The sequence below is a fragment of the Triticum urartu genome, chromosome 2, assembly GCF_003073215.2.
Source record: "Triticum urartu cultivar G1812 chromosome 2, Tu2.1, whole genome shotgun sequence".
Classification (NCBI taxonomy): Eukaryota; Viridiplantae; Streptophyta; class Magnoliopsida; order Poales; family Poaceae; genus Triticum; species Triticum urartu.
The window spans coordinates 727,712,217-727,732,770 of record NC_053023.1 but is presented as its reverse complement, the minus strand read 5'-3'; the positions used below and the strand labels follow the sequence as shown (position 1 = coordinate 727,732,770).

At 43.5% G+C, this 20,554-nt stretch overlaps 3 long non-coding RNA genes across 3 annotated transcripts; all 3 read left to right on the top strand.

Moving 5' to 3' along the window:
- Nucleotides 1–9,733: 9,733 nt before the first annotated feature.
- LOC125534419 lies at nt 9,734–10,727 on the top strand. Its single transcript, XR_007294481.1, has 4 exons — nt 9,734–10,017; nt 10,207–10,228; nt 10,435–10,529; nt 10,620–10,727. It is a non-coding gene; the product is annotated as an uncharacterized LOC125534419 (long non-coding RNA).
- A 488-nt stretch (nt 10,728–11,215) lies between these two features.
- Nucleotides 11,216–11,970, top strand: LOC125534418. Its single transcript, XR_007294480.1, has 4 exons — nt 11,216–11,311; nt 11,453–11,622; nt 11,724–11,800; nt 11,956–11,970. It is a non-coding gene; the product is annotated as an uncharacterized LOC125534418 (long non-coding RNA).
- A 2,243-nt stretch (nt 11,971–14,213) lies between these two features.
- On the top strand, nt 14,214–15,199 carry LOC125534416. Its single transcript, XR_007294479.1, has 3 exons — nt 14,214–14,309; nt 14,663–14,808; nt 14,984–15,199. It is a non-coding gene; the product is annotated as an uncharacterized LOC125534416 (long non-coding RNA).
- Nucleotides 15,200–20,554: the final 5,355 nt, after the last annotated feature.

The following is a 20,554-nucleotide window of genomic DNA, read 5'->3' as shown; positions in this document are numbered from 1 at the left end:
CATTATCAACTCTGCATCTTTTGGTTTCAACACTATGAATATGTGTATCACTACTATCGAGATTCAATAAGAATAGACCACTCTTCAAGGGTGCATGACCATAAAAGATATTACTCATATAAATAGAACAACCATTATTCTCCGATTTAAATGAATAACCGTCTCGCATTAAACAAGATCCAGATATAATGTTCATGCTCAACGCTGGCACCAAATAACAATTATTTAGGTCTAACACTAATCCCGAAGGTAGATGTAGAGGTAGCATGCCGACCGCGATCACATCGACTTTGGAACCGTTTCCCACGCGCATCGTCACCTCGTCCTTAGCCAATCTTCGCTTAATCCGTAGTCCCTGTTTCGAGTTGCAAATATTAGCAACAGAACCAGTATCAAATACCCAGGTGCTACTGCGAGCATTAGTAAGGTACACATCAATAACATGTATATCACATATACCTTTGTTCACCTTGCCATCCTTCTTATCCACCAAATACTTGGGGCAGTTCCGCTTCCAGTGACCAGTCTGCTTGCAGTAGAAGCACTCAGTTTCAGGCTTAGGTCCAGACTTGGATTTCTTCTCTTGAGCAGCAACTTGCTTGCCGTTCTTTTTGAAGTTTCCCTTCTTCTTCCCTTTGCCCTTTTTCTTGAAACTAGTGGTCTTGTTGACCATCAACACTTGATGCTCCTTCTTGATTTCTACCTCCGCAGCTTTCAGCATTGCGAAGAGCTCGGGAATAGTCTTATTCATACTTTGCATATTATAGTTCATCACGAAGCTCTTGTAGCTTGGTGGCAGTGATTGAAGAATTCTGTCAATGACGCAATCGTCCGGAAGATTAACTCCCAATTGAATCAAGTGATTATTATACCCAGACATTTTGAGTATATGCTCACTGACAGAACTGTTCTCCTCCATCTTGCAGCTATAGAACTTATTGGAGACTTCATATCTCTCAATCTGGGCATTTGCTTGAAATATTAACTTCAACTCCTAGAACATCTCATATGCTCCATGATGTTCAAAACGACGTTGAAGTCCCGATTCTAAGCCGTAAAGCATGGCACACTGAACTATCGAGTAGTCATCAGCTTTGCTCTGCCACACGTTCATAACATCTGGTGTTGCTCCAGCAGCAGGCCTGGCACCCAGCGGTGCTTCCAGGACGTAATTCTTCTGTGCAGCAATGAGGATAATCCTCTAGTTACGGACCCATTCCGTGTAATTGCTACCATCATCTTTCAACTTTGCTTTCTCAAGGAACGCATTAAAATTCAACGGAACAACAACACGAGCCATCTATCTACAATCAAACATAAACAAGCAAGATACTATCAGGTACTAAGTTTCATGATAAATTTTAAGTTCAATTAATCATATAAGTGATATGATATGGCCATCATCATCTTGTGCCTATGATCTCCATCTCCGAAGCACCGTCATGATCACCATCGTCACCGGCGCAACACCTTGATCTCCATCGTAGCATCGTTGTCGTCTCGCCAATCTTATGCTTCCACGACTATCGCTACCATTTAGTGATAAAGTAAAGCATTACATCGCGATTGCATTGCATACAATAAAGCGACAACCATATGGCTCCTGCCAGTTGCCGATAACTCGGTTACAAAACATGATCATCTCATACAATAAAATTCAGCATCATGTCTTGACCATATCACATCACAACATGCCCTGCAAAAACAAGTTAGACGTCCTCTACTTTGTTGTCGCAAGTTTTACGTGGCTGCTACGGGCTTAAGCAAGAACCAATCTCACCTACGCATCAAAACCACAATGATAGTTTGTCAAGTTGATGCCGTTTTAACCTTCGCAAGGACCGGGCGTAGCCACACTCGGTTCAACTAAAGTTGGAGAAACAGTCACACGCAAGCCACCTCTGTGCAAAGCACGTCGGGAGAACCGGTCTCGCGTAAGCGTACGCGTAATGTTGGTCCGGGCCGCTTCATCCAACAATACTGCCGAACCAAAGTATAACATGCTGGTAGGCAGTATGACTTATATCGCCCACAACTCACTTGTGTTCTACTCATGCATATAACATCAAACCATAAAACCTGGCTCTGATACCACTGTTGGGGAACGCAGTAATTTCAAAAAAATTCTGACGCACACACAAGATCATGGTGATGCACAGCAACGAGAGGGGAGAGTGTTGTCTACGTACCCTCGTAGACCGCAACGGAAGCGTTGACGCAACATAGAGGAAGTAGTCGTACGTCTTCCCGATTCGACCGATCCAAGCACCGTTACTCCGGCACCTCCGAGTTCTTAGCACATGTACAGCTCGATGACGCTGTCCGGGCTCCGATCCAGCAAAGCTTCGGGGATGAGTTTCGTCAGCACAACGGCGTGGTGACGATGATGATGTTCTACCGATGCAGGGCTTCGCCTAAGCACTACAACGATATGATTGAGGTGGAATATGGTGGCAGGGGGCACCGCACACGGCTAAGGAACGATCACGTGGATCAACTTGTGTGTTCTAGGGTGCCCCTGCCTCCGTATATAAAGGATCCAAGGGGGGGTGCGGCCGGCCTAGAGGAGGGCGCAGGAGGAGTCCTACTCCTACCGGGAGTAGGACTCCCCTCCCGTTTCCTTGTCCAAGTAGGAGAGAGGGGGGGAGAGAAGGAAAGGGGGGGCGCCGCCCCTCCCTCCTTGTCCAATTCGGACTAGGGGGAGAGGGGGCACGCGGCCTGCCCTGGCAGCCCCTTCCTCTTCTCTACTTTAGGCCCATAAGGCCCATTAACTCCCCGGGGGGTTCCGGTAACCCCCCGGTGCTCCGGTTTTATCCGAAATTCATCCGGAACACTTCCGGTGTCCGAATATAGTCGTCCAATATATCAATCTTTATGTCTCGACCATTTCGAGACTCCTCGTCATGTCCATGAACACATCCGGGACTCCGAACTAACTTCGGTACATCAAAATGCATAAACTCATAATAACTGTCATCGTAACGTTAAGCGTGCGGACCCTACGGTTCGAGAACAATGTAGACATGACTGAGACAAATCTCCGATCAATAACCAATAGCGGGACCTGGATGCCCATATTGGCTCCTACATATTCTACGAAGATCTTTATCGGTCAGTTGTTCCCTTTGTCATCGGTATGTTACTTGCCCGAGATTCGATCGTCGGTATCCAATACCTAGTTCAATCTCGTTACCGGCAAGTCTCTTTACTCGTTCGTAATACATCATCTCACAACTAACATATTAGTTGTAATGCTTGCAAGGCTTATTTGATGTGCATTACCGAGAGGGCCCAGAGATACCTCTCCGGCAATCGGAGTGACAAATCCTAATCTCGAAATACGCCAACCCAACATCTACCTTTGGAGACACCTGTAGAGCTCCTTTATAATCACCCATTTACGTTGTGACGTTTGGTAGCACACAAAGTGTTCCTCCGGCAAACGGGAGTTGCATAATCTCGTAGTCATAGGAACATGTATAAGTCATGAAGAAAGCAATAGCAACATACTAAACGATCGGGTGCTAAGCTAATGGAATGGGTCATGTCAATCAGATCATTCAACTAATGATGTGACCTCGTTAATCAAATAACAACTCTTTGTTCATGGTTAGGAAACATAACCATCTTTGATTAACGAGCTAGTCAAGTAGAGGCATACTAGTGACACTCTGTTTGTCTATGTATTCACACATGTATTATGTTTCCGGTTAATACAATTCTAGCATGAATAATAAACATTTATCATGATATAAGGAAATAAATAATAACTTTATTATTGCCTCTAGGGCATATTTCCTTCAAATAAGTCATGTGGTGTTTTCTTCAATATGCAACTCAGTTGCATAATGAGCTCCACTTAATTTGTAGGATTGTTTGTGCACCTTTGCCATGCCATGCTTCATTAAACCGGACATGCATCATACTTGATTGTGCATCATGCCATGTTGATGTGTTGGTTGTTTACTATGTTGTTTGCTCCTTTCCGGTGTTGCTTCTTCGGGTTGGTTTCGATAACGTCGCGTTGTGAGGACCCGTTCGTCTACGTTCCGTTTGACTTCTTCATGGACTCGTTCTTCTTCCTTGCGGGATTTCAGGAAAGATGATCATACCCTCGAAATCACTTCTATCTTTGCTTGCTAGATGCTCGCTCTTTTGCTATGCCTATGCTGCGATACCTACCACTTGCTTATCATGCCTCCCATATTGTTGAACCAAGCCTCTAACCCACCTTGTCCTAGCAAACCGTTGTTTGGCTATGTTACCGCTTTGCTCAGCCCCTCTTATAGCGTTGCTAGCTGCAGGTGAAGATTGAAGTTTGTTCCTTGTTGGAACATGGAGATGTTGTTCCTTGTTGGAACATGTTTACTTGTTGGGATATCACAATATATCTTATTTAATTAATGCATCTATATACTTGGTAAAGGGTGGAAGGCTCGGCCTTATGCTTGGTGTTTTGTTCCACTCTTGCCGCCCTAGTTTCCGTCATATCGGTGTTATGTTCCCGGATTTTGCGTTCCTTACGCGGTTGGGCTATTATGGGAACGCGGTTGGGCTATTATGGGAACCCCTTGACAGTTCGCCTTAAGTAAAGCTCTTCCAGCAATGTCCAAACATTGGTTTTACCATTCGCCACCTAGCCTTTTCTTTTCCCTTGGGAGTCACGCTCCTGAGGGTCATCATTATTTTAGCCCCCCGGGCCAGTGCTCCTCTGAGTGTTGGTCCAAATTAGAGTCCTGTGCAGCGCCCCCTCGGGGAAACTCGAGGTTTGGTTTTAGTTGTATGGAGCGCTCATCTGAGTATGCCCTGAGAAAGAGATATGTGCAGCTCCTATCGGGATTTGTCGGCACATTCGGGCGGTGTTGCTGGTTTAGTTTTACCCTGTCGAAATGTCTTGTTGTACCGGGATACCGAGTCTGATCAGAATGTCTCGGGAGGAGGTCTATTCCTTCGTTGACCGTGAGAGCTTGTGATGGGCTAAGTTGGGACACCCTACAGGGATTTGAACTTTCGAAAGGCGTGCCCGCGGTTATGGGCAGATGGGAATTTATTAATGTCCGGTTGTAGAAAACCTGAAGTTGACCTTAATTAAAATGAATCAACCGCGTGTGTAACCGTGATGGTCTCTTTCCGGCGGGGTCCGGGAAGTGAACACGGTTGTTGGAGTTATGCTTGACGTAGGTTGTTATAGAATCACTTCTTGATCATACTTTTATCGACCGTGCTTTGCCTTCTCTTCTCGCTCTTTTGCGTATGTTAGCCACCATATATGCTAGTCGCTTGCTGCAGCTCCACCTCATACCTTTTACCTTACCCATAAGCTTAAATAGTCTTGATCGCGAGGGTGCGAGATTGCTGAGTCCCCGTGACTCACAGATACTTCCAAAACCAGCTTGCAGGTGCCGTTGAACCGTGCAGATGACGCAACCAAGCTCAGGAGGAGCTCGATGAAGATCTTGTCCCTTGTGTTGTTTCGTTCTAGTTGATTAGTAGTGGAGCCCAGTTGGGGTCGATCGGGGACCTTTGTCGCATTTGGGGTTCTTCTTTTATTTTGGTTCCGTAGTCGGACCTTGATTGTATTTGGATGTTGTAATGCTTTATTCATGTATATGCGTGAAGTGGCGATTGTAAGTCAACTATGTATCTCTTTCCCTTATGTACTACATGGGTTGTGTGAAGATTACCTCACTTGCGACATATGCCTTCAATGCGATTATGCCTCTAAATCGTGCCTCGACACGTGGGAGATATAGTCGCATCGAGGGTGTTACACGCCGCCGCGCCGCAAAATCCCCCATTTTAGCGCGCGCGCAACCCGGCGGATGGCTCCAGCGGGCGCGCAATAACCGCGCGCGCGGTATAAGTAGTTGGGCGCGCGCTAGGAAGCGGTACGTCGCGCGGTGTATTTGCGGCGCCCGCTTCCGCGTGCGGCACACACGACGCTCGCGCTGCGCTCTTCTTCTCCCCCTCCAAAGCCCCGCGCGCGCCGGCGCCGGCGACCCGCACCCATGGACGCATGTGCCGGCACCCCGCTCACCCCGTCCTATAGCCACGACCCCCCCCCCCCCCCCCCCCCCCCCCCCCCCCCCCCCGCCGCCGCCGCCACAAACCCTAGCCCGGGTGGCGTTGGCCTCGCCTCCGCCGGAGCTCCTCTGACGAGCGGTGGCATCGGCGCCATGGGTGGCGGTGGCATCGGCACCATGGGTGGCGGTGGCCTCGGCGCCATGGGTGGCGGTGGCCTCGGCGCCATGGGTGGCATGGGTGGCTTGGGTGGCGGTGGCTTCGGCGCCATGGGTGGCATGGGGGGCTTGGGGGGCTTTGGGCACCCCCCGACGCTATGGCCACGATGGGAGGCATGAGTTTTACTTCTCTCATGGGAGGCATGGGTGCACTTCCGGCCGCCATGGGCGGAATGTCTTTCGATGAGCCTCCTCGCACACATTCCCATGAAGATGCCGTTGAAGATCTTGCCAACACCGTCAGAGCTTCACGTGATGCGGTGCGCGATGAGGAGAGGGAGGAAGATTCATCTTCGGAGGTAGAAGAATCGTCTTCCGAAGATGAGGACGAGGACGAAGACGAGGACGAGGAATGATGTGTCTTTCCTTTGTGTATTGAACTTGATTTGCATTTTAAACTTGGTTGGATGAACTTGTGGGCATGATTTTAAACTTGTGGGCATGAACTTCATCAACTTGTTTGTGTGAAATTTTTATTGTGTTGAAAATGTGCATCATTTTGTGTTGAAATATGCCATATGCAATGCACCGGCGAGTCGCGCGCGCTGCATTTTGACGCGCTGCTGGAGCGACGCGCGCGCTGCATTTTAGCGCGGCCGCTGGAGCCAGCGCTGCACGCCACGCCAAACCAGCCAATGCGCACGTGGCATATGTGTTTTTTGCGCGTGGCGCGACCGGCGCCTGTTGAAGATGCTCTCATGAGTCTACCAAGCTAACTACCACCATCAAGCCCTAAGAGCAATACCCTGAGCGACCGTGTCCTGGGATTCCCAGTCCTTTGAAACCTCTTGGCGCACAAACTCTCCTTCACCTAACCATACACTATGTTGTGGAGCAATTCTCAAAGCCCGCGCAGAATAAGGAGCGATGCATCATGACAATGGCGTTTTTTTTATAAATGAGAGTTTTGTTAACATATAATGTAGCATTAAGCTGATACAACACATGATGAGCCACACCCGGTCTCTACAAATTAAGATGCACATAGCCAAACCAAAAGACTAACAAAGTAAAAAATGACAAATTGGCAAAATAAAGTCATATGGGACCGAACCTATGGCTATGTAAAGGAGGCAGTGGACTGATCTAGAGATTATGCGTTGCAACGGGAGAAATAAATGTTCCCACGTCTATAGCGACCCATCCATATTGTAATTTCTCATCTTTGGCACAGTCGCCGGTGGTGACCATTTTATCCATAATGTGTCCAATCTCAAGGTGATGAGTTACATCATCACACTTGAGCACACTGGTTCCTCGAGCCCCTCCCTACACCCCTTCCTACACCAACTTATAATTCCATGAGTGTCTCCCCTGCCTTATTTACACTTGATGCATGTACCGTCCTCACACTCCCCAAGTTTCACTAAGAAGCAAATATCGATTTGTCATGATGCAAAGGGGAGAAACGCCCCGCCGCCTTCTACACCAACGGCGGCGGGAGGGAAGGAGAGGCGATGGAGAGGAGGAAAGCGGCGGAAGCTAGAGCGGGTGAGACGAGCTTTCAATCAACTCGGATACGTACCCTAAGCTATTCTAGCCGGGCAAAAAGAAAATTACACTTAAGTTGATGCTAACGAAATGAGTACATGGAATGTTTTATTTTATTCCCTGTGCATATATGAACGTGGCGTTTTGATATATTTTTTTGGCAGTGGTAGGTGTTTCTAACACGAGCACATTTACTTTTAGCACTAAAAAATGAACCCGTTTGTTCTCACCACGCAATCAATCTGAAGCAAAAAAAAGGAAAGAGACACGGCAACGGTACGCAGGGGAAAACTCCCGTTCCGCCGCCGCCCCCGCTCCGGATCCAACCTCACTTTCCTTTCATATCCGCAGCCACGCCACGCGCACCTCGGCAAGGACAAGCCTCCGTCCGCCGCCACCGCCTCTGCCCCGCCTATAAAGCTCCGCCCTTTGGCCGGCCCGCCCTCCCTCTCCGTCCGGGCCGCGCCTCTCGCCTCCTTCCTTCGTCCTCGTTCCGCCCTGGCCGGGTGGTCTCCGATTTCAAGTCCACCCTGCTCCCTCTCCTCCCCGCCTGCGGGGCCGCGCCGCTCCCCGAGGGCGCGGGCGGGCGCCCGGGCCGGGGCTCGGCTAAGTGGCGGGCGACCGGCGTCGTTCGCCAGCTGCGCGCGCTCGTCCTCAACTCGTGCCTCTCCTCCTCTCGCGTCTGGTGAGGCGATTCGTCATCGGTTCTTGCCTCTCCTCGTCTCGCGTCTGGTGAGGCAATTCGTCCCTGATTCTTGCCTCTCCTAGTCTCGCCTCTGATTCTATGTTGCTCGTCCTCGCTCGATTCGTCCGTCGTTTAGAGTAGAAGAATCGCTTCTGATTTGTTCGAGTCTGCTCGTCCTCAGTTCCTCTGTTCTGAACCGCGTCTGATTCAGTTGATTTCGCTTGTCCTCGATTCGACCGTTTAGATAGAAATGCGCGTACGGTTTGACTTGCTCGTCCTCGCCGTCGTCGTCAGTTCTGAGTCGCGTGTGATTTGATTCTTGCTCCTCCTCATCGTCGCCCTGATGCTCTCGCGTGTTCTTGGGGCCGTCTCGTCGGGGGTTTGCGACTCTGGGAGGAAGCGAGCGAGCGGTCGGTCGATCGGTCGGTTTGGGTCACCGTCTGGTTTGCGAACTAACAAGTCCGTTTGAGAAACTTCTTTTCTTGTGTTCCGTGTTCACGGTGGACCGATGGTTCTTGCGTTTACTTCTGTTCCTGCGCTTCTGTTATCTGACGATCATGCGTTTCGTGTTCGCGTCGGGGCGACGGTGTGCGGTTCTGGTTTCCAAATTGGAGCAGTGTCAAATCCGTTCCTCTGTTCCATCACCTGCCTTGTTCGTCCTTCGTCGATTCTTGTTCTACCGGCAGGCGTGTGTGCTCCCATCCTAGATGCAGCGAACCTTGTTCTTGTCTGTTACGGTTGTTCTGATGGTGTTCGTTTCAACTTATTTCTTGCTATCATGCTTTGCTTATGTTCCAATATATTACGATGTGTGTTCAACTTGTATCTTGTTATCATGCTTTGCTTATGTTTCAATATATGATTCGTGTTCAGGGGTGCAAACCATGTAGGCCATGGGTACCGTGATGTGAGGCTTCTCTCCTGCAGATAAATTAGGATGATAGGCAGAGCAGAAAAGCTTGACCACTTCTTTGCATGGCCGATTTGGCATCCAATGCATCATAATCACGTTTTCCATGTTTGTTTTCATATCAATGCATCGACTCATCAGAGCACCCTTTTCCCTGTTTGTTTTCCCTTCTTTTCCTTATCAATAATCATGGTGTTCGACAATACTTCATTTCTACTGTTCTTTGTTCCCTTTTGAAGTTCACTGATTCAAATATGATGTGACTTGTGTGTTAGTATACTAGCCATGTTGTGTTTTATTCAAGTTATTAACCTACAAATTTGCCTTGATTGATTGCTGTTTGTGTATGGTTATTAAGATTGGTTGAATTGATTGATGTTTGTTGATTGATTGATTGATTGATTGATTGATGTTTGCTGTTTGTTGATTGATTGATTGATTGTTGTTTGTTGAGTGGTATCAAACTTTGGTATTTGTAGTTCCTGACCATAGGTAACAGACCTTGCACTATTCTTTTTTCTGAACTTTTTTGTGATTATGTCTTATGTGGATATCATATTCTCTTTTTGGTATTACTGTTGTCCAGTCCTTCGAATAATGCATTTCTAAGTATTTAAGGTACAGGACATATCACATTTGCTCTTTATTGTGTTGCTAAGGACATTGATGGGTTGAGTTGGCATATAGCGCAGGTATATTTACATTCCTTACATTTTGTGATGCTGATGCCTGTAGTCCCAAAGTGTTTATTTAGCCAAATTTTGCTACTGGGACTGTTGTTTTTAGATATTGGCACCTATTATTTGCATGGATGTTTTCATGATGGCTAATTTGATTCATTACTTTTGTTCTGACGGTGTGCTTCTGGTGTTTTACTGAAGTCGTGGATCTCTCATCAACCTGGTATGTGTTTGGATGATAATCCCTCTCAAATTTAACTCGTTCCTATATTTTACACAAATGTTTATCTCATGGCTGGTAATGGTAACCTTATGAATGCATAGCCCACATTTTAGCTAGTTATATAGTAATGCCATACTTGCTTGGATGATGTTCTGTATATGCAAGTGTGGCGAGCTCACATACTGTGTCGGTATCTACCTACGCAGCTTAGCTCTTTCTGGATAGGACAGAGGTACAATATTTACATCCATGGCAGAAGGTTCTTAACCCTGAACTCATCAAAGGTCCTTGGACTCAAGAGGTTTGGCACTGCACTCCTGACTTTGCTCGAAAAAAAATCCTTTTGCACATTTTATAGTTATATTTATGATTATGATATTTTTTTCCACAGGAAGATGACAAAATTATTGATCTTGTAAGCAAGTATGGACCAACAAAATGGTCTCATTGCAAGGACCTGTAGAAGGGCCCTCCCACCTCAGCGCAGGTGATTTCCCCTCTGCCCCGTTTGTTTCCTTCTAGATCTTGCCCCGATTGCATTGCGTCTGGAATAGCGCGCCGTTGGCGTGGTCTGGTTGTTAACTGTTGTTACTGGTCATTTGGGTTTCGTTGTCGATTATTTAGCTGTGCTCTCGCAATGCTTTTAGGTGCTGGATTGCTTGGTGGAGAATACTGCTTATGAACTGTACATGGACTACTAATATGATTGACTCATGTCAAGTGTGTGATGTATCTTCTGAGCAGGTCATTAAAAAAACCCTTGGATTTTGTTCTGTTAGATTATAAAGTATGCCAACCTTATTATAGTTTATGCACCACCCTGTAGCACTATATGCTATCTTAACTGCCATAACCAAAATAAATTAAAATCGCCAAGGACTTCATACACAAATATCTTGGGGGTCCTCAAACAACTAGTTTGCTGCTGCTTGCTATCTTATCTATTTTTTCTGACATTCAGATATGAACATATTTCAGGTCTCTTTCCGCACCAAGGTGTTCCACCTAAACATTAACAACAACGACAGCATTTGCGTTGACATTCTCAAGGAACAGTGAAGCCTGGCTTTGACCATATCAAAGGTAATGATCTGCATTCCTAGCTTGGTTGTTCCATTTTTGCTTAAAGCTTATTGCTGATATAAGCTTGGTTCCTTCAGCAACTTAATCTCACAAAAATTCTTCATTTACGTTTCTCTAACATTTACCCATCTCTGTTAACAGGTCCTCCTATCAATCTGTTCGTTGCTGACGGACCCCAACCCCGATGATCCTCTGGTGCCTGAGATCTCTCACATGTACAAGACTGATCGGGCCAAGTATGAGTCCACGGCACGCTCCTGGACACAGAAGTATGCCATGGGTGGATGTATAGGCATGCAATGTCGAGAGAGGTATTCTTTTGATTGTTTTATTTTTATGGTTTCCTGAAATGCATTTTCCCCCTCCATGGAAGACAAACGGTGGGATGTTTGCTAATTTCCATTTGTCTTAGTTCTTCTCACCTATATAGCTAAAGTCGAAGACGACAAACCAGGTGAATTATTGGAGTTGCTGGACGATAAATCATCGGTAAGTTTCTATGCTTTCAAATGGTCAGAGTTTGAATTTTGATCAGTTTGTCCTTGATAACTTTGATATAGACACATGAATAATTACTTGTGTTGTTATGATCATAAACTGACTTCTATGTATCTTTGACTCATATGATGCTTATTACATAACAGGTCACCTGAACCTTCATTTGTAAATATGACTGCTGGTGCTGCTGATGATGTAAGCTACTTTTCTTGCGTCAAGAACAATAAAAACATCATTTACATCACAGTCACATTTTAAAGATGCTCCTGTCATTTCAGGCTACCCATCGGCTTGGAACTGATGAGAGACAACCGCTGTTGCCAACTTAAAACATAGTATTTTTTAGGTATGACTGGCTTACCTCTCCTCCTCTCGCGTCTGGTGAGGCAATTCGTCCTCGGTTCGTGCCTCTCCTCCTCTCGCGTCTAGTGCGGAAATTCGTCCCCGATTCCCTCTCCTCTCGCCTCTGACTTTATATTGCTCGTTCCCGCTTGATTCGTCCGTTTAGATTAGAAGAATCGCGTCTGATTTGTCATTTTGCTCGTTCTCGATTCATCTGTCTTGAAGTGTGTCTGATTCGACTGATTTTGCTCGTCCTAGATTCGCCCGTTTAGATAGAAAACCGCGTCTGGTTTGATTTACTCGTCCTCCTCGTCACTTTAGAGTAGCTCGTGATATGATTTTGCTTGTCCTCGCTGTCGCCCTGATGCTCTCGTGTGTTCTTGGGGCCGTCTCGTCAGGGGTCTCTGTCCCTGCGATTCTGGGAGGAAGCGGGCGAGCGGTCGGTCGGTCTGGTTTGCGAACTAAAGTCTGTTTGAGAAACTTCTGTTCCTGCATTTCGTGTTCACGGTGGAGCGATGGTTCTTGCGTTTACTTGTGCATGCGCTTCTGTTATCTGACGATCCTGCGTTTCGTGTTCGTGTCGGGGTGATGGTTGCAGGAACAGTCGGTTCTGGTTTCGGAAATTGGAGCAGTGTCAAATCGTTCCCTCTGTTCCATCTCCTGCGTTGTTCGTTGGTTATTTTCATATCTCAAACGCATGCGCTTGATACTCTGGTTACCCTCTGTCAATTCTTGTTCTACCGACAGGCGTGTGTGCTCCCATCCTTGATGCAGAGAATCCTTTTCTTGCCTGTTATGGTTGTTCTGATGTTGTTCTTTTCAATTTATTTATTGTTATCATGCTTTGCTTATGTTCCTATATGGCACGATTGATTGATTGTTGTTTGTTGTTTGATTGATTGCCTTGAGATGGATTGTTGTTTGTTGTTTGATTGATTGCCTTGATATGGATTGTTGTTTGTTGTTTGATTGATTGCCTTGAGATGGATTGTTGTTTATTGTTTGATTGATTGCCTTGATTGATTGCTGTTTGTTGCCTTGAGATATTACATGTTTATATGGCACGATTGACTGTTGTTTGTTCATGGTTATTAGAATTGATTGATTGTTGTTTGTTGATTGGTAGTTCCTGATCATAGGTAACAGACCTGGCGCTATTATTATGTTTTGAATTTTTTTGTGATTATTATGCCTTCACATTGCACTTCTCCCAGATCCATATCGACATGCCCACGCTGTCTGACGAGGATAAAGATGTAAGGAACTCCTCCCAAGAATCTCTCTTGCTCCTTGTATTACCTTGGCGACTAGACTTTACATCTTATTTTTTTTCGTGAAACTGGAGCTCCTTGCTGTAACCCATTATATTACTTTATGAGCATGCGCCACTTTCAGGTTATGAAAAAATGGGTGCTCTAAACAAGACTGACTTCCTCTCTTTCTTATACAAGGCATGCAGAAGATGTGCGGCAAGTAAGTAACTCTATGTCGATATTTATAGTGTACTACTTCACAGTGCCATCTTTCCCGACAGATTGAATTTTTTTTATATTGATATTTTGTTGAATATCACATGTTTGTGTGCACTTCATACTTTGGAAAATATTCCTAACGTTGATAGTAATTAACATGTATTTTTCTCTACTGAGTACTACTTTCTTCGTTCTTTAAGTGTTCTTATTTCAGAAGTCTGCTCTGCACAAGTGCAACATGGCTGGAAACCTTGGTGTTGAGACTCTCCGTGGGTTGTATCCAGTTGAGACTATTTCAACGGTAGGCAGAATTTGTGCTGAGGTGAACTTTCTTTTGGAGGTCTATATGTTCTCTTGATAAACACATGCCTGTTTGGGAGGGCATTTGTTGATAGGTTCCCTTTTGTAGTTCAAATCAGACTTCAATACTAATAAAATGTTACAGATAAATACTATTCTTCCGAATAGCCCCAAAATGTGTTCTCAACAAGTATATCCTTGGCACTCTAATGGAATCTAATGCAAATTCACTCCTTCCTGCCTTTTATCTTTTCATAGTTGGTGATATATTTTCATGAATTGTTTCACAGGCTGAGAAGGTCTTCAACCAGGATTTCTACTTCAAGCGAACCATGAAATACGTGGGAGAACCCATGATCCACTTGGAGTCTATTGCTTCCTCCCCGGTGCGTATTTTGTTTCTTTTCATTTTCCAACCTTTTGTTAGTGTCTACATACAAATGGAATAAACACTAGACTGCAGTTCACTTTCGAACTGTTGGCAAGTCATCATAAGCTTGGTTAATCAGTACATTATTTCGAACTTGACTGGTGGTAGGCTGGCATGTATATTCTGTATAATATAAATGCAATACGTGAGCTTATAAACTAGTGTGCACCAGTGAGGCTGATGTTTGGAGGTTTCATCTTGCATCGACCTTGAATTATTTGGTAGCTAGAATTCCTTGATTTGGACCCAACAAGTAAGAAGCTTGGTTTGCCTCGTGATTTGTACTGACATTGTTTCGCTGCCCTGCAGGCTGAATCTACTAGCACTAGAAATGAATCAGTGTTGAAGGTTGCTCTTGACCACGGCAAAGCATCCGGTGTGATCAAGTCGCATGGCTTACCTTAGCCAGAATTTCTATAAGAATGTTGCTGATGTTACATTCCTTGCTTTCTCTAGTAAGTGGAACAAGAATACATTAACATTTCTTTTATGTCGATATGCGTACACTCATAATATTTGAATTACAAACCAAATTTTACATAAATAAGCATGTGTCTCTGTGCCTACAAACTTGTGGGTATTGATGAAGATAATCACTTAATCAGCCTCTAACTAGCTTCCTATTTTCAGGAACGAAGATCTGGATCACCCTCGCCCCTCTAGAGAAATCAGTCTACTCATTCAAGTTCTGGAAATTCTTTATAGCTTTTTGAGTTTACTTCGGTCTTGCATGTATTAGCTTTCTGTTTGTGCCCCTATCTATCTATGTACGTTTCTTGTGTGCAAGTGCTCCATTATGTGTGTGTGACTGTGTGTGGCTTGACTCTGTGTGTGTGTGACTGTGTGTGGCTTGACTCTGTGTGTGTGGCTTGACTCTCTGTTCGTGTGACTCTGTGTGCTTGACTCTGTGTGTGTGAATGTTGCATTTGCTTGATGGTGTGGCATGTATGCTTGAATGATGATTGGTGTGGTTTAACACTGCCTTTGCCGGTCCCAAGCCCGGATGTGAAAATGTGGAGGGAGCTGCATTTACCTCCTTTGTATTTTATATATATTCACCTTCTGAATTTTGTGGCTGATGGCCTTCTAGTTTACCTAGATGGTTAGCTTGTTAATTAGTTTTGTGCATGCAAGACTTGAAATCTAGCCGATGTAGTGTTTAGTTTCTGTGCATGATAAATGGTTTTGTTGTGCACCTTTTCAAAGATGTGGCCCGTTTTCCCCTCTATTTTCCTCTTTTGGATGTTTACTAGCATTTGCTGTGTTTCTGAATTGATTATCTGTTGTAAGATATGGTTAGCATATATAGTTCAGAGATAAATGTCTTTGTTTGCAGCAGTACATTTTATTCATTCCAATGGTGATTGTGTGTTGGAACTCTTTTGCGGAAGTTCCAATGTATATCTATTTCAGTATCATTTTTTACTATAACATCACTGAAGCCAGTGGTATGTTTTATTTGAGATGAGTGATGTGATTAATTGTACCAGACAGGTGACTGCAGTAGCCCCGCAACAGCAATTATCTAGTTACTTTAACATGAATTTTGAACAATTAGGTAGTTCACAGTATGCAGTTTTAATTATATTCAGGAATGGAGCTTCTTCACTTCCTACATGCAGCAGGTTGTCCATGTTGTGTGTTTCAATTCTTTGATTATTCACCTGTATTTTCATTCAGCAGGTTGTCCATGTTGTGTGTTCCATATGGATTAGACGCCGCCGACTACTTTGTCTTTGATGCCGCGGCTCCTCGTTGGGTCTTTAGTACTTCTTTTGAGTGTTCAATTTTTAATCCCCATTACTCGTTATGCTCTTTGTATCTGTGTAATTTGGACCTCTGGTTGTGATCTTCTGAGCGGTGTCTCTGCTCGTTTGGACACACATGATTTGAACCACGATTTTGAGCTGTAATTCTGCTAGTGAGGCAAGCATGGTTTCAGCGGTGTTTCCATGAGATTTTGAACCATGTCTGTTATGATCTTGTGAAAATGTTGCGTGAATATTTATTGCTAATCGTGTGTCGTGCCAATGCTGCCTTTGGTTGATTGTGTGGCTTGTTGCTTAGCTGAATGATTGGTTGTAGTGTTTGCTAATTTTTTTTGTGTTTTGTAGTTTTGTAGTTTTAACACTGCCTTTGCCGGTCCCAAGCCCGGATGAGAAAATGTGGAGGGGACTGCAGTTAGTTAAGCTGTTTAGAACTTTCACGATCTCCAAATATATTTCAATGAGTAGTAGTTAATGAAGTGAGTAGAAGTTGTACAGACTGTCCTAGTAGAATATGTTTTACTTGCGTTCCCAAAGGAAAGTGAGTGTATAGAAGTCTTGCATGAAAGGCCTCCTGTACCACAATTCTCTATGACGCAGTTCAATTGTTGTGGGTAACTGCTTCCCTAGAAAATGTTGTGGTATTGCTGGACAAGAGATACACAGTAGGGTAAAGTGTAGCAGATCAAGCAAGTTGGGAGCCGCTTTATGTTTGGAACATGTTATTGTCGTCAAGGTGTATGCGCTCTTCGGGTGCAAAAGCATACATATGCATTGCCATGTCAAGAACAATGAAATGAAAAACAGAGTCTTAGTCGAGTTTTTTTTTTATCTCGAGAGGTTGTTGCCAATGCAAGAAAATTAAACACTCTCAGGCCGGATTTGTTTTTTTCACTCTTACAATTGATTCAGACTGCAAAAAGGGTATAAGAAGAAGATTCAAGACCACACCAACCAGTCAAAAGTGAAAACAAAACAAGAGTGTCTCAGCTCTAGACATTAAAGAAGTCCTGAATTTGTACATGCTGGCTCAAACATATGAGATGGTACAATGAAGTAAAATATTTGAATGCCATTATGGCCGTATAGTGAACTTTAGCGTTATAGTAAAAACTTTTCATTCAAATAAATTTGAAGGCTTTTATCAACATGGAAACAGCAGAAACAAATGAAAACAGAAAATACTATAAATTCATAAAGAAAATAGATATTCAGCATGCATCAAAATAAGAAATAGAAAATTCAAAAGGCAAGGAAGTTCAGATATCCTTACTTTTTTGGCCTTCACATCCAGAGTTGGTGACCCTGTGGTTGTCTTGGTCGAATATGTGTCCCATGTTTCCATTACAGAATTAGCACCACTTATTTTGCAAAATTTGCAAAGCACGGATAAAACACCATGTTCCACAACGCACAGTCCATGTAACACTATGGGGCACTCCAGTCATATGAGCGGCTTTAAAATAGCATGTAGAAGGGAATAACTATTAGATTCTTGCATGAATTATGTATATGTACAACATAATAGCAACCATAGAAGGTGAGAGAAAATCGAACCATTTAAGCTCTTCAACACAAGTTCCTTTTTCGAGAGGACCAACATCATAATTCCAAAGAATTGCTGAAACTTTTCCGTGGACCGCCTGATGAGAGGCCTGCATAATTTATTTTTACTAGCAAAACGGCTTGTGCATTGCAACGGGGGTAAAAAAACATAACCTCCAATTGTCATGACCATACTTTGTTGCATCACTGAGATACACTATCACTCTCATTTTCATGAAATCTTGAACAATTTTTAAAAATCATGATCATTTTTTAAAACTCGTGAACTTATCTGAAATTGTGAACAATTTTCAAATTCGTGAACATTTTTACAGATTTTTGAAAAATTTCTAAAATGATGAAAAAATTGAATTCATGAACATTCTATACTATTTGCAAACATTAAAAAAACAATTGTGAATATTTTTAAAAACATTTTTCTTGAATAGGTGAACATTTTTAGAATCGATGAATAGTTTTTCTTTGAAATTGGTGGAACAATTTTTTAAATTCATGAACATTTTTTTGATTTAACGAACATTTTTTGAAATGCATGATAATTTTTTGAATCCGCAAACATTTTCTGAATCAATAACCTATTTTTGTAAGTCATGAACAGTTTTTGAATTTTTAGCATATTTTTCAATTCATGACCATTTTTTGAATTGGCGAAAGTTTGTTCAATTTTGCTAACAATTTTTAATACACGAAATTTTTGTAAACAAATCAAGAACATTTTTTGATTTTCGAAAAATTATTTTCAAAATTGTGATTTTCTTAATATGCCAATATTTTTGAAAATCGCAAACATTTTTTGAATTCACAAAATTTATGAATTATTAAACATTTTATTTCAAAATTCAAATTTTTTGAACTTTTTTGAAGTCCCAAATTATTTAATGTAGAAACAAAAGACAGAAAAGGAAAACTAAAAATTAAAAAATGAAATTAAAAAACAGGCTGCCCGGACATGGGCCGGCCCAAACAGGTGCGTTGTGTCTTCTCCCAACGTGCAGAGCGCAATATAGAAGATTCTAATGCATGGGCTGGTCCTGGCAGAGATTGCCCTGTGTGAAACGTTTTTTATTAGTTATAGGTGGCATTGGTGGGTAATACTTTGCAACTTTGAGGGCAATTTTGATGATGTACCGCCCGAAGCAGTAGCCTACATATTATTAGGTATAGATATATAAGCCCAGTAACAGAGGTAATTAAGTCCCATTTTATTTTGTTTTACTTGATAAGTATCCAACCCAACTCAACTATCTATTAGTTTATTCCATAATCCAAAAAGGCCATATATATAGGCACACTAAACTACCACTACACATCTTAAATGTTAAAACGGATACATACTGAATCATTTCTACCCTTACCTTAATGAAATATTCAGGTTTTGTAATCACAAGAGAACAGAGCCTTTTTTTGGCAAATGGCCAGGGTTTGCCTCGTGAGTTCTTGAAATCAAAATTTTAATATATTAATGTATTAAGATCAATAGAATGAAGGAAACAGACATCCAAGACATTATAGTTGCAATCTAATGAAAATGTGATACCTCTGAATGAGTTCGAATATATGGATCAGGAGCTTCACCTTCTGTCGCTTTGCTGCATTGGTATATTCACCAATTTGCAATCCACACCCCTCTCCCTTATCAAGAAGAATATAGAATCATCACTACAAGTCTTGATCGTATAAAACCCATTGAGTTTATGGAATCGCCTTTGAGCTTCAAGGAGAAGAATAGCTGTAGGGACAATCTTCCCATTGTCGATGTAACTCCTGAGCTGCAAGCTATTTACTAATGCAATCAAAGTAGTAACCGGTGTAAGGAGGGATTTGATACAAACCATCTCAGGTAGGCAAAGCAAAATGTAGCCAAAGGAAGGCCACCTGATACTCCATCACACTGTATTCAAGAAACGATATTGTGGAAAAAAATTAATTAGTAACAATGCGCTGGTAACCATGCGTAAACAAAACAGTGTAGACAATTCAAACATATGTTTCATAGGAGATTTTATAAGTAACAAAAAGAATTATATATTTGTATTTGTTCATAATAGTAACCTGAACTATAGCAAGCAATACAAAGAACCATCTTTACTATGACAACACAATGATATTGCTAAGTAACTATTGAGGGAGTCCTGGATTAAGGGGTCCTCGGGCGTCCGGGCTATGTAACGTGGGCCGGACTGATGAGCTGTGAAGATACAAGACCGAAGACTCTCTCCCGTGTCCGGATGGGACTCTCCTTGATATGGAAGGCAAGATGTGAAGATTCCTGTCTCTATAACCGACTTTATACAACCCTAGTCCCCTCCGGTGCCTATATAAACCGGAAGGCTTAGTCCGTAGAGGCGATCATAATCATAATCATACAGGCTAGACTTCTAGGGTTTTAGCCATTACGATCTCGTGGTAGATCCACTCTTGTAATACTCATATTCATCAAGATCAATCAAGTAGGAAGTAGAGTATTACCTCCACAGAGAGGGCCCAAACCTGGGTAAAACAACGTGTCCCCTGTCTCCTGTTACCATCAACCTTAGACGCACAGTTCGGGACCCCCTACCCGAGATCCGCCGATTTTGACACCGACATTGGTGCTTTCATTGAGAGTTCCGTTGAGTCGTCGTCAAGAGGTCCGATGGCTCCGTCAATCATCGACAACAACGCTGTCTAGGGGGAAAATTTTCTCCCTGGCCAGATCTTCGTGTTCGGCGGCTTTGCACTGCGGGCCAACTTGCTTGGCCATCTAGAGCAGATCGATAGCTACGCCCCAGGTCACCAGATTAGCTTTGGAAACCTCGACTATGTCGCTGACGTCTAGGGAGACTTGATCTTCCAAGGATTCGCGACTCCGACTCCCGCTCTGGCCTTA